Below are 12,274 nucleotides of genomic sequence, written 5' to 3'. Positions count from 1 at the left end.
AAAGGATTGCAAAAATGTAAAATAACACTACTCTTCACAAACTTCTTGTTTTGAAATATAGACTTATCCCCCCAGCACACATCAGGAAAAAAAAATGTTATTTATGCTAACATGGGATGGGTTCATTATGTTATTTTAAATGAATTCAAATATTTTTAAGTTTCTCAGTTTTAATTGTTAATATGGTTAATATCAATAGATATAACCCATCTTTTAAAAAATAAGCTCTTTGGGATCCTCAATTTTTTTTTCAGGTGATTAAGTGGGTAAGTGACAAAATATGAGCAACAATAGGATGGTCATTAGGCCTTGGTTGGTACAACAAATATACACTGAGTGGCCAGATTATTATGACCAGCCAGATTATTATGATCACTCCATCAGTACTTCGTTGGGCCACCTTTTGCCTTCATTACTGCGGTGATTCTTCTTGGCATTGACTCCACGAGATGTTGAAAGGTGATGCGAGGCATCTGACACCATGCCTGATAAATAGCACTGTCCAGTTCTGTGAGATTTGATGGTTGTGGAACCAGCTGCCTGATGGCTCTTTTAACTTCGTCCCACAAATGCTCAATTGGATTGAGATCTGGTGATTGTGGGGCCACCTAAGCAAGGTAAAGTCTCCCTCATGTTCTTGAAACCACTCCTGCACCTTATGAGCACCGTGGCATGGCGCATTGTCTTGTTGGAAGAAGCCATCTCCATTGGAATACGCCATCAACATGATAGGATGAACTTGCTCAGCAATGATACTTAGATATGTTGTGCTATTCAGACGTTTATAATAGTCTGGCCCTCTAGCAACTTCAGCACGAAATTATAGCTAATTTGCCTACAAACGTCAGGTGGTCATAACAATCTGGCCACTCAGTGTATATATAATATGGAAAGGAGGTAGATGAAGTCACAGCTTTACCAGGGCTGGAAGCAGTGACACGCAGGATGAGAGGAGCTGAGGCAATGAATACTTGCTTTTAAGAGCTTCCCAGAGCACCCTGGTGACTTTGTCCTGGGATCCTCCACTCTGGTTTTAAAGCCACTTGTTTCTTTGGGGGGGATGAGAGAAGACTCATGTTAGACCTTGAGTCTACTTTCTCAAGAATGAACTCTGGCTCCCTTGGGGCCTGGGACTTGCAAATGACATGAGACAGGAAACCATCCTGAGTTGTTTTTCTTTTCTTTTCTTTTTTTAAATTTGTTTTAAAATGTTCTTAGTAAACACACCATTATGAGAAAAATAGAGGCGAGCAAAGCAGGGCAAGCATCCATAAATGTGCTGGGTAGACGAATTATCTTCAAAATCCTGGGTACGATAGTGGTAATAAAGGCCTTTGATTTGTTTTTAAATTATTTATACTTCGCTCATTTTTAAAGTAGGCATCTAATTTATAATAGAAACAGAGACTTGAGAAAGAGACTATCCATTGCTCTCTCCCTGTCAGCGCGGGGTTGCTTCCTACGAAACATTTTGGAGCGCGTCGCCCCGCAGACACTCTGTCTAAGTCGGCTCCACTAGGAGCCTAATGCACTGGTCCTACTTGATCAAGGCGCAGAGCGCCGAGAGCAATAGTATTAATAGCCCAAGTGCTCAGAATCTTGGTGACAGAGCCTTACCGCTCACTCTGGAAGACACAGCTCATTCATATTGACTTGCTCTGGGAAAGTGTTTCCTGGGACCCTTTCTCACGTGCCCCTGACTCCCCATTATGCCATTACCAGTAGTTAGGGCTTTCGGCTGAGCTGTCATTGATGGAGAGGTGTGGATGCCATCCTTTCTAAGTGCTCCTGAAAGTGCTGACTTGGCAACCCTGGAGACAGAGGGTTTTATATATCCCCAGAAGAGGCAGAACCTAAGCAATGGCAGCAAGAGTGTTCCAGATGGGCTTGCCAACAGATTTCAGACCTGCTTTGTAAAGCTTAATTCTGGATTTCAGTCTGAGGACCTGGAGAGGTGATACTGAATGGAAAGGTGTGATGATACAGCCAGCTAAGCTCATATTAATTCTCAGGAACCAAAGAACAGCCAGCAATGATTCTCTTGATTGCTTAATGCCTCATTTAACTATTCCTAGAACACACATTTGATTTTAAAAAATATCATCAGATTAAGGTTGGACATTTTAACTTCTTAAGATGGAGCTAAAATGTATGTGTATAAATTGTAGTGGTGCCTTTAGTAATAAACCAAAAAGTAATTTATAAAACATTTCTCTAAGGCCTATGCTCCTCTTTTTACCGCCCACATCCCTGAAGGAGAATGGAGGAGAGCTATCAAAGCCTATTCAAAATTTATTTGCAAAAAAAAAATCTTTGAGACAAAGAAGTGAGCATGATAAAATTGTTTCTAACCATGTTGAATTCCCTTAGAAATGGCCCTTTGGAAAATTCTGATTCTTCAGTGTTATTCCAATTTCTCTACAACTTGAAACAAGCTTCCTGCTAGAAATAATAGTATTAAATTAAAAGTATAAACAATTATTAGAAATATATAGGCTTAGAAACCATTAAATTTGTTCCTTAAGCAGGTTTATTACTTTTCCACATGCTTGCATAAAAATTTGTCTTCTACCAATTTGACATAAAATAGCCAGGATCAGATTTATTCTTCTTATCAGTACCATTATTTTGCACTGTCAGGTATTCAGAATATTACCTGAGTAGCAGCTATAGTTCCTCAAAAAGCCCCCTCCCACCAACTCACCAATGTTGAGCAATTATTTTATTTGTTGAAAAATAAGCTTAGTCTTATATCAAAGGCTGTGCTGCACCTACAGTGATTTAGAATTCAAATGTGGCTAATTTATAAAACAACCACATATCACTGTTCACAGCAGGATTCAGGTAGCTAAAACAAACTCCACTCAGAACACAGTTTCTTTTGTTGGCCTTCTGCTTTGAGAGAAATCTCTAGCTAATAATGGACTATGTTTCCTTTCCTCCAGCCTTCACAGGAACATGGTTTCACATTTTGATTTCATGTGTGACTACCCCAGACCTGGCCAGAACACAGCTGCCTATTTTTGGGTTAGAGTAGGAGGAATGACAGAGTAGAAGTCATGAATGCATGATTTAGCCATGTCACTCTTGTAGCTCTGGGGCTTGAACCAGTCATATTTTCCTTCCCTGTGGTGCGTGCCTAGAAACCAGGGGTAACCATACCTGTCTTAAAGAGTTCACAAGGACCAAGAAAGGCAACCTGTGAAAATGTTTGATAAACTAAAAAAAGCACCAGCAACATCCTCTTTCTCTTCCTCATCTTTTAGTTTTACCTCTCTTTCTTGGTTCTTTCTTCTCAATTAGGATTCTTTTCCTTATCCAAAGTCCTATCCCTGCCTTGATAACTATTTACTTCTTTCCTCAATTAGCCCCTAAGTTACACTTTCTCACTGAATTCATCACTTATGTGATGTCAGACACATAATCCCTGTGTCTGAAACAGTTCAGACACATAATCCCATTTTATTAAACTTGCTAAGAAGAAATTACTTGCTGTGTTCATATTCCCTCCTACACACGTTTGGAACCTAGCATTTCCCTAAAGAAGAAAAAAGAGAAAAAGAAGAGGTAGGCAAGAAGGAGAAGAAAGGAGAGAACGGAAGAGAAGGAGAAACCGATATTTGTAGGGCTGTCGCATGAATGTTAATGTTATTTGAATAAATAGACTGATTGATCCTGAAGAATGACCTGTGCAAATGTACCTGGTTTCAGATTGAGCTGTCAGCCTCGAAAAACACAGGAACCAGGACAGTGTGCAGAAATCTTGGTGAGGAACACAGTTTCCTGCAGTGGCTGTGTCACGATTATTCTTTTCTCATGTATCACTATGTTCAAGAAAATTCCCCAAAATTTGGGGTAGGGCAAAATTTGGGACATACTCATTCTTGACCAACAGATAGGAATGGAAGGTAGGGCACAAGGGTACTGTGATTGACATTTCCACTAAGACCACAGAGAATGAGTGAAGGTAGGTAATTACATAAAGAAAAATAAGGTTGCTGTTATCAACAGAGGGAGAGAATGGGGGGGGGGGGGAGACAGAGAGAGAGAGAGAGAGAGAGAGAGAGAGAGAGAGAGAGAGAGAAAGAGAGAATAGGAAGGAACAGATGCTGGACTGCCAAAAAAAACACAAATTTCCACTTTGTCACACAAAAGACTTCAAACTCTGAATTCAATTTAGTGGTTTCTGTTTCTTTAGAAAAAAATAAACTGATTTATTTATCTTCCAATGAGCTCCAATAATGATCTAATATCTCTCAAATGTAGTGGAACTCATCTACCTTGTTCTCACTTATGCCTAGAATTGCATAAGCTTTTTGATAGCCATTTTACATTTCTTATTCCCTGAATGTGAAGTCAGCTGAAGCCCCTAAGTCTTTTTTATATGAATTGTATTTAAGCAAATCTTACTAATATCCTTATATGTGTGCAACTGATCTTTTAATTTAAATGCAGAATTTTACTTTTATCCTTATTGATTTACATCATTAATTTACATCCACCAAGACTTTTTCAAAATCCTATTTCTGACATAGAGTAAATTGCAACCTCTGCAAGTGTTAACCACCATATGCAGATTTATAAGCTTCTGTGTAGCATGGTGGTTTGGAGAGGGGTGGGGAGGCAGACAGCCTTGATTAGCATCCTCTCTTCATCACTTGTTAGCTGTGCAACCTTGGGCAAGTTTCTTAATCCTTTTGTGTCCCAGTTTTCTCATCTGTAAGTTAGGGATATTATTACCTCCCTTGTAGAGTCTTTATTTTTTAAAAAAAGATTAAATGAGTTTATTCATGTAAAAAGAGAAGCACATAATTCATGCACAACAATTCTTAGTTACTATATATTAAAAACACTGAGTGGCCAGATTATTATGACCACCTGACGTTTGCAGGCAAGTTAGCCGTACACTGCATCGTATGGGATATGGAAGCCGAAGGCCTGTTCGAACACCTTTGCTGTCTGCAGTTACCAAGATAAAACGTCTCCAATTCGCACAGGAACACAAAGATTGGACAGTCGAGCATTGGAAAAAAGTCATGTGGTCCGATGAATCATGTTTCCAGTTGCATCATGCAGATGGCAGAGTAAGAATTTGGCGGAAACAGCATGAAAGCATGCACTCCACATGCCTGAGTACAACCCTACAAGCTGGTGGGGGCAGTGTTATGGTTTGGGGCATGTTTTCCTGGCATGATTTGGGCCCTTTAATTCATGTGGAACAATGGCTGAATAGCACAACATACCTAAGTATCGTTGCTGATCAAGTTAATCTTATCATGTTGATGACGTATCCCAATGGAGATGGCTTCTTCCAACAAGACAAAGCACCATGCCACGGTGCTCATATGGTGCAGGAGTGGTTTCAAGAACATGAGGGAGACTTCACCTTGCCTAGGTGGCCCCCACAATCACCAGATCTCAATCCAATTGAGCATTTTTGGGATGAAGTTAAAAGAGCCCTCAGGCAGCTGGTTCCACAACCATCAAATCTCACAGAACTGGACAGTACTATTCATCAGGCATGGTGTCAGATGCCTCGCATCACCTTTCAACATCTCGTGGAGTCAATGCCAAGGAGAATTGATGCAGTAATGAAGGCAAAATATGGCCCAATAAAGTACTGATGGGGTGGTCATAATAATCTGGCCCCTCAGTATATATATTATGTTACATATATATATATATATATATATATATATATATATATATATATATATATATATATATACTGTTATATATGTTATATATATAATGTTATATATATATATAATATTTTATATACATACTAGAGGCCCGGTGCACAAAAATTTGTGCACTCAGGGGGGAAGGGGAGGTCCCTCAGCCCGGCCTGTGCCCTCTCGCAGTCTGGGACCCCTTGGGAGATAATGCCCTGCTGGCTTAGGCCTGCTCCCAGAGGGCAGGCCCAATCCCTAGGTGCAGCCCCTGGTCAGGCTCAGAGCAGGGCCGATTGGGGAGTTTGGGCACCGCTCCCTGTCATGCACAGAGCAGGGCAGATTGGGAGGTTGCGATGCCACCCTCAGTCACACTCAAGGCAGGGTCGATGGGGAGGTTGCGGCGCCACCCCCTGTCACACACAGAGCAGGGCCCATCAGGGTGGTTGGGGCTCCTTACCCTGTCACGCACAGAGCAGGGTCGATCAGGGGGTTTGGGCGCTGCCCCCTGTCATGCTGATCCCGGTGCTCTATATAGGATAGAGGCTTGGTGCATGGGTGGGGCTGGCTGGTTTGCCCTGAAGGGTGTCCTGGATCAGGGTGGGGGTCCCCACTGGGGTGCCTAGCCAGCCTGGATGAGGGGATGATGGCTGTTTGCAGCTGGTCACACACCCTTCAGGGTGGGGTCCCCACTGGGGTGCCTGGCCAGTCTGGGTGAGGGGCGGAGGGCTGTTTTCAGGCTGGTGGGTGACGGAAGCTCTCAACCACTCCTTTTTTATTTTTTATTTTTTTATTCTGGGCCAGCTTTAGCTCTGAGGCTCCAGCTCTTAGGACTCCGGTACTGAAAGCAGGTATCTGGTTTGTTTCGGTTCTATAATCAAAACAATGTATAACTCCAGCTCTGAGATCCCGGGCTAGCTGAAAGCAGGTTTCTGGGGTTTTGTTTAGCTTCTATATTTGTTACAATGTTTCTTAAACTGCAGGCTCAGAGGCCGGCAGCGCAGGTGGGGAACGTTGGAGTCCTCCATCACTGAAGCAAGCAAGCCTCATGTTCACTTCCAGCTGCCTGGCTCCCGGCCGCCATCTTGGCTGGCAGCTAATTTGCATATCACCCTGATTAGCCAATGGGAAGGGTAGCGGTTGTACGCCAATCACCATGTTTCTCTTTTATTAGATAGGATAATGTTAGTGATGAAATATATAGGTTAGAATCTTGGCAGAGCCTTCCTTGTATATGAAATATTTTCTACATGTCACTTAATATTACCTGCACACCACCCTCTGCTTTCTCAACCCAAATCTAAAAACAGTACTAATATTTAGCCATGTCTCCCCATGTCATTTTAACAGGATGCTGGTCTGTGAACCTGTTTCCATTGCATCCAGGTAGTCTCTCCAAAGTCTGCTTATAGACACAATTAGAAGTCTGCTTCCAGTCCTCATCCTTCAACTCTTACCTGAGTGATTATATGCCAGTCACTTAACTTCTATGGATCCCATGTGCCTCATCTGAAAAAAAGCATGGAATGGTTGGATCAGATCTGATTTTCTTTAAAGCCCATGTTACTTTTTAAATTCTTCATAAAACTCTCTTATGTCTAAATCTTGCCCACAATACTCTAAAATTTTGTGGCTGTGTGTCTCTGAGTAGTACTTCTCTGTCTAGATTTCTGTGGGGTTCTGCTGCCATATGTGTCCCCTATGTGGCCATTGTGACTGAGTGATTCTCTGTGAGGAATTTGTACTGTCCCTACAGCACTTAGAAGGATGGTGTTAGGTACCAGGGATGTTTGTAAACACTTCAAATAAGAATCAGATTCTTAAATCCAGCCTTGGATTTGCTGAATCAGTACTTCTGGGGATGGGCCCTAGAAGTTGCTAATTTTTCAGGCTCCCAGATGATTCTTATGCACATCAATGTTTGAGAACCACTGACCAACTCAGGGTACATATCCCTCAGAAATTCTTGTGGGTTGAGCTCGTCCTCTGCATAAGAAAGGAAGCCTGCCAGATATGTTGTTAGGAATTGACCATGGTCATTTTACTCTGTGTCTGCTTGTTCAGAGCCACACAAAGTGGATCACTCACAAATCTCCATTCACTCCTCAGACGAGACATCTGCGCTATCTTCAGCAGAGGCACTCAAACCACAGTGTCTACTCTTAGAAATTAGCCTTGGAAAACACTTTCCAAAATAGTCAGAGATGAACTTCCCCATCAGGGATTTCCTTAGTCACTTCTGCTTTAGAAAATAGATTATCATTTTCCCTCTGGCTCCTGACAGTACATTATAGACCCCACAACTAAAGTGAGACCATTCTTCCAAAACCGCAGCCTAAGCACTCTCAAGGCACCACAGCAGTGAGTCATCAGCATGCTGTACATAAAGCAAGCACCTCAGAGGTCCATGAAGGGGGTGAAGAAGAGGCCCTTCCCTGAAGACAGCTGGTAGTGCAGGTGGGAAAACACGGGTCCACTCTACAGTAACCACCTCAAAAGCTGTGAATTCTAAAACCCATATTGTTCATCCAAGCCCTCATTTTCCCCATGATTTGTCTCCTCATTTTATGATCAATGTATTCAAATATTATGAAGAGACGTTGTGTGCTAATGAATTGCTTTCTGTTGCCACGCATGCTAAGCGCTACACTTTTGAGCCTGTTCTGCAGAGAAATGTTGTATTTTAAGAGCTATCAAAAGGACATGTCCATTCACACTTGGTACCGTTTAAAAATTAGCTTAGTAAAATTTTGTGAGCGTCTCCAAGGAGTAAGAGAGAGGAAAATGTTTATTATTAGTTTCTTCTTAATTCAGTCTTGTCCCTAAGGTTAATAAATCTGGATAAGGAACAATGAAAGGAAACTGAACTCAGAACACGGTTCTTTAATTATTTTTTTAATCATGCTGGTTAATCTTTATCAACACTGGCAAATTCTTATATGCTGTTCTTCCAGGCAAATTGTTCTCTACTCAAATGCTATTTCTTTGCTAGCATGTAGTTAAGTCACCAAACCAAAAAAAGGAAATTTTGTTAAGGACATTTGCATAATAAAACTTGGACTCTTTATTGTTGATTGGTGTACAGAATTGAAAAAATTTTTGGGATTGCCTAATCTTAATGATTAAGTTTTTAGAAAAATATTTAGTTTTGTTTATTTCAAGTAGATGCAATAGTTCTATTTAACATAGAGGTATACTTTAACAAATAGATGTTAATTTTTAATCATGTCTCCCTCTCTTCTAAAAGTTGTGGGTCTTCTTACAAGGGTTTTAAATGGTATTCTCTGACCCTGTTTATACTATCAGTTTTCTCATCAAATACTTCATCCATTGTTAATATAAATTTAATCCCATGTATAATTATCATAAATTACAAATAATTAGAGGAAAATTTTGAGAGAAATTTTAAAGATTTCTAAGAGACTCATCATCTCTCTATAAAGATAAATATCACAACAGATTATTAGGTAAAATGTATCAAAAAAATTTAATCTCAAATGCTCAAAGATGGCAAAAAAAAAACACAACAAAAACCACACCTTATAAATCTATTAAATCGACCATGTTTCTTCACAAATGAGATAAGGAAAGCTCAGAGAGGTGAATCTAAGTATGCAAAGTATAATAAGCAGGTTCCAAGTGGCAAAGTCCTGCCTGAAACTAGGGGGATGTACAGCCTGACATAAAAAGAAATTCCATCTCCAGTTATTCAAAAATATATTGGCCAACTCTGCTTCTCTCTGGGCATTCTGAGGCCAACCTTCCTCTCGGTTGTCTTTATGCAGCAAAGAGAGAGACCAGCAGTTACCAGTTCAGATTATCCTTTCAATTCATAATCCCAGCAAAAAGCAAATACCTCTTCCCTAATAGTTTTTCAAAATTCCACAAAAGCCCCTAATTGGACTGGTTTGGTCATGTATTCATCTTTGAGTCAATTGCTGGTTAAGGAAGTAAGATACTAACTCATATGCCATAGGTTTAAAGCCAAGCCAGGGTGGATGTGGGGATAGAGGACAATTCCTTAAAAAGTTGGGGTATGGGGGTGATGTCCAGGCAAAAAGTAACAAACACCCATAACCCATTGTCACACTGTTAGCAAATGACAGAATCCTGACTTCTGGTGTGTATGCCCATAAAGTTTTCGTTTTGCTTAACTTTAATTTTAGAGCCCATTTGTTTACTGTTTTGTCTGGCCTAATTTTGGGATTGAAAAGGGGCAAATCTTAATATAATCTTGTGCCTTGCAATATTTATTTTTATTTCAAAAGAGTCAACCTGCCCCTCTCTCTTTTTCTCTCAGATTTGCAGAAATATATGCTCCTTTGTAAATGGAATGCCTCATGGGAGAAATGTTCAAGAGAAGATTCTTAGTGTCTGTTTTTTTCACTTTCCAACATATGGTCCAACATGTGGTCAAAGAAATGCTGAGGGTGTCTGGTTCCCAACTCTGGCCTGCTGCCTAAAGTGGGAGAGAACACTGGTGTATGTCCCAAGTGACCTCAAATCTTTAGAACCTTTTAACTCTTCTTCCAAGAGCCTTTTACAAAAGAGTCCATATTTTCCCTAAATGGAGCCTGTTTGAAAAGGGCCACCTTCAAGATCTGGCTGGTTTTCCCTAAGGCTGGCACATGGTCTATTCACTAAGAGTAAAAGGGAATAAGTGCACTCCATCAGCCATCTCCCCTTTTCTATCAAATGTAAGTGGTGTTATAATATTGATATGATCAAGACTAATGAGCCATTAATTCTAATTCAAAAAAAATGAGGTAACTGAACATGATCTTTCACAGTGCATTGATCTGATACGCCAAATGAAGGAAGGTTACATTTCCTCTTGGAAATATGCCTGCTCTTCACAAGCAATTTTAAAATGTTCCCCATATGAATGTGCTCTTCTGCATGCCAAAAATACATCTAATAGAAGAAGATAAATATAATGTCTGAGGAGAAAAGATGTCCACCTTTTAGCATTTCTTTATCCTCTCCTCCTTCCTACAAGGGTCAGACCTGGTGGCAGATCACTTTGTGAGTCTCCAAATTGTGCTCGGAGGAAACACTGATTTTATCATGAATGCAAGTACATGAGAAGGTCAGAAAATGTGTACCTCTATCTCTTTTCCCATACATACCATAGTAAACATGAAGAGAATTGTTTTAATTAGTGACCAAAATGACCATTTGGGGGCTAAATTCACATGCGTGTGATTTAGGGTTGAGCTGACAATAAATACATCTTATTCTACAATGTTTAAGAGGTAATTTAGTATGCCAACTTAAGGTTGCAAAAAAGATTTGGGGTGTACTTTCTTCCTTTGAAGGAACTAATTGTTACTCAAAACAATACAATTTTCATAGGAAAAAATAATGTGGGTAAATTTAGAGATCTTGATTCTAGTAACTAAGACAAGTAGAATGAAGAATGTTAATCACATAAAAATTCTTTTAAATGGAAGTCACTTTCTGACCTCAAAGGAACTTTGATCAAACTACCTGTGCACGTACTTGAATAGCAACTGTAATATGTGCTCTGTTATGAGCTGAACTGTGTCTTCTAAGAATTCATATGTTGAAATCCTAACTTCCAGTACCTCAGAATATAACTGTATTTGGAGATAGTGTCTTGAAAGAGGTAACTGAGTTAAAAATGAGATCATTAGGGTGGGACTTAAACCAATATGACTGGTATTTTTATAAGAAGAGGAGATGAGGACACAGACATGAACAGAAGGAAGGCCATGTGAAGACAGGGAAAAGGTGGTCACCTTCAAGTCAAGGAGAGAGACCTCTGAAGAAACCAAACCTATAGATACCTTGATCTTGGACTTCTATGGTCCAGAACTGTGAGAAAAAAAATTCTGTTGTTAAACCACCCAGTCTGTGGTACTTCGTATGGCAGCTCTAGGAAACCAATACATACACCAACAGAACTTGAATATGGCTCTAAATCTCTTAGTGTTTATCTTTAGAATATGAGTATAACATTTTAAAAGAACCAAAAATTAATTATGTCAAGAATACAGTGATTGAAATTATCCCTAAAAGTGGAAGAATTTAGTCTTTAAATGTTGTCTCTACTATTAAGAGCAAAAAGTTATTTAAAATATCCAACAGAAATGAATCACCCATGGATGTTTGAAAGGAAGTTTTAAAGAACTGAAGTGTGTCAGTTATTTGGTTTTCTAGTAGAAATTAATATTGGGGAAATATAATTAAAAACAACATTTTCTCTCTACCCAGAAATTCTCTCCACAAAGGTAGCAGAGAAAGAAAACATTTTTATTCTTGTATTAGCATTAAACCAGAATGTGATGGGCATCATAGGAAATGTGCTAAGAAATTGAGAAGAGAGAGAGAAACCTAACCCTTTTACTTAGCCACACAGATACAACCCATTGCATACATGTTCTCAAGAAAAACAATAACTAGTCCTCAAATCAGAGAACTTGATCCCACCATTTGTCACACATAAACTATCCTAACTTTACCTGGTAATTGGGTTAACTAATTGGCTTTATCCAAAGGAAAAACAAACTTCTCATATCTTTATGGTAGGAGGTAATTCTTCAAATTTGAGCAATGCATCCACTGGGAATTGGACTCCT

The sequence above is a fragment of the Myotis daubentonii genome, chromosome 2, assembly GCF_963259705.1.
Source record: "Myotis daubentonii chromosome 2, mMyoDau2.1, whole genome shotgun sequence".
Taxonomy (NCBI): Eukaryota; Metazoa; Chordata; class Mammalia; order Chiroptera; family Vespertilionidae; genus Myotis; species Myotis daubentonii.
Note: the sequence above shows the minus strand (reverse complement) of the source record.